Raw genomic sequence first — 2964 nt, forward strand, 5'->3', positions numbered from 1 at the left:
GATGCGGAGCTGGGGGAGCCTTCATTATACAGGCGCCACTTTGGAACTTTGTTTCTCCCACGCTGAACTTTTAGAAAATTGCGAGGCGATGCCCACTTGGGAGTAAAAGACTACCAGTCCCTGCATGCAAGTATTATCTCACCTGACATGCATTTGAGAATTTTAGAAATAAAAGAGGGGATGTTCTGCTAGCCTGTTGTTTGACTCTCCTTTTTCTACAAACTGGCCAGAGGAAGGAGGTTATCTGAAACGCGTTGGCAGTACCTATGTGGGGAGAGGTTTCAAGTGTGCTGCCTTTTGATGTTTGGCTTACCCCTAGTGAGTGCATCCCACAGAAGAGGCAATATTCATTTTTCATAAATAGTGGCCAGCCCAGGTCACGGGATAGCATGGCTACGACATCCAAGCGGGTCCGCGGCATTTGCACTGGCATGGCAATGCGGAGCTGGGGGAGCCTTTGCTATACAGGTGCCGCTTTGGAACTTTGTTTGTCCCACGATGAACTTTTAGAAAATTGCGAGGCAACGCCCACTTGGGAGTAAAAGACTACCAGTCCCAGCATGCAAGTATTAACTCACCTGACTTGCATTTGAAAATTTTAGACATAAAAGAGGGGATGTTCTGCTAGCCTGTTGTTTGCCTCTCCTTTTTCTACTAACTGCACAGAGGAAGGAGGTTATCCGAAACGCGTTGGCAGTACCTATGTGGGGAGAGGTTTCAAGTGTGCTGCCTTTTGATGTTTGGCTTACCCCTAGTGAGTGCATCCAACAGAAGCTGCAATCTTCATTTTTCATAAATAGTGGCCAGCCCAGGTCATGGGATAGCACCGCTGCGACATCCAAGCAGATCCGCGGCATTTGCACTGGCATGGCGATGCGGAGCTGGGGGAGCCTTCGCTATACAGGCGCCGCTTTGGAACTTTGCTTGTCCCACGATGAACTTTTACAAAATTGCGAGGCGACTCCCACTTAGGAGTGAAAGACTACCAGTCCCAGCATGCAAGTATTAACTCACCTGACTTGCATTTGAAAATTTTAGAAATCAAAGAGGGGATGTTCTGCTAGCCTGTTGTTTGCCTCTCCTTTTTCTACTAACTGCACAGAGGAAGGAGGTTATCCGAAACGCGTTGGCAGTACCTATGTGGGGAGAGGTTTCAAATGTGATGCCTTTTGATGATTGGCTTACCCCTAGTGAGTGCATCCCACAGAATCGGCAATCTTCATTTTTCATAAATAGTGGCCAGCCCAGGTCACGGGATAGCACCACTGCGACATCCAGGCGGGTCCGTGGCATTTACACTGGCATGGCGATGCGGAGCTGGGGGAGCCTTTGCAATCCAGGCACCGCTTTGGAACTTTGTTTGTCCCACGCTGAACTTTTAGAAAATTGTAAGGCGACGCCGACTTGGGAGTAAAAGACTAGCAGTCCCAGCATGCAAGTATTAACTCACCTTACTTGCATTTGAGAATTTTAGAAATAAAAGAGGGGATGTTCTGCTAGCCTGTTGTTTGCCTCTCCTTTTTCTAAAAACTGCCCAGAGGCAGGAGGTTATCTGAAACGCGTTGGCAGTACCTATGTGAGGGGAGGTTTCAAGTATGCTGCCTTTTGATGTTTGGCTTACCCCTAGTGAGTGCATCCCACAGAAGCGGCTATCTTCATTTTTCATAAATAGTGGCCAGCGCAGGTCACGGGATAGCACTGCTGCGACTTCCAAGCGGGTCCGCGGCATTTTCCCTGGCATGGCGATGCAGAGCTGGAGGAGCCTTCGCTATACAGGTGCCGCTTTGGAACTTTATTTGTCTCACGATGAACTTTTAGAAAATTGCGAGGCGACGCCCACTTGGGAGTAAAAGACTACCAGTCCCAGCATGCAAGTATTAACTCACTTGACTTGCATTTGAAAAATTTTGAAATAAAAGAGGGGATGTTCTGCTAGCCTGTTGTTTGCCTCTCCTTTTTCTAAAAACTGCCCAGAGGAAGGAGGTTATCCGAAACGCGTTGGCAGTACCTATGTGGGGAGAGGTTTCAAATGTGCTGCCTTTTGATGTTTGGCTTACCCCTAGTGAGTGCATCCCACAGAATCGGCAATCTTAATTTTTCATAAATAGTGGCCAGCCCAGGTCACAGGATAGCACCGCTGCGACATTGAAGCGGGTCTGCGGCATTTGCACTGGCATGGCGATGCGGAGCTGGGGGAGCCCTTGCTATACAGGCACCGCTTTGGAACTTTGTTTGTCCCACGATGAACTTTTTATTAAATTGCGAGGCGACGCCCACTTGGGAGTAAAAGACTACCAGTCCCAGCATGCAAGTATTAACTCACCTGACTTGCATTTGAGAATTTTAGAAATAAAAGAGGGGATGTTCTGCTAGCCTGTTGTTTGCCTCTCCTTTTTCTACAAACTGGCCAGAGGAAGGAGGTTATCGGAAACGCGTTGGCAGTACCTATGTGGGGAGAGGTTTCAAGTGTGCTGCCTTTTGATGTTTGGCTTTCCCCTAGTGAATGCATCCCACAGAAGAGGCAATATTCATTTTTCATAAATAGTGGCCAGCCCAGGTCACGGGATAGCACCGCTGCGACATTCAAGCGGGTCTGCGGCATTTGCACTTGCTTGGCGATTCGGACCTGGGGGAGCTTTCGCTATACAGGCGCCGCTTTGGAACTTTGTTTGTCCCACGATGAACTTTTAGAAAATTGGAGGCGATGCCCACTTGGGAGTAAAAGACTACCAGTCCCAGCATGCAAGTATTAACTCACCTGACTTGCATTTGAAAATTTTAGAAATAAAAGAGGGGCTGTTCTGCTACCCTGTTGTTTGCCTCTCCTTTTTCTAAAAACTGCCCAGAGGAAGGAGGCTATCCGAAATGCGTTGACAGCACCTATGTGGAGAGAGGCTTCAAGTGTGCTGCCTTTTGATGTTTGGCTTACCCCTAGTGAGTGCATCCCACAGAAGCGACAATCTT

The sequence above is a fragment of the Triturus cristatus genome, chromosome 1_1 (assembly GCF_964204655.1).
Source record: "Triturus cristatus chromosome 1_1, aTriCri1.1, whole genome shotgun sequence".
Lineage (NCBI taxonomy): Eukaryota > Metazoa > Chordata > Amphibia > Caudata > Salamandridae > Triturus > Triturus cristatus.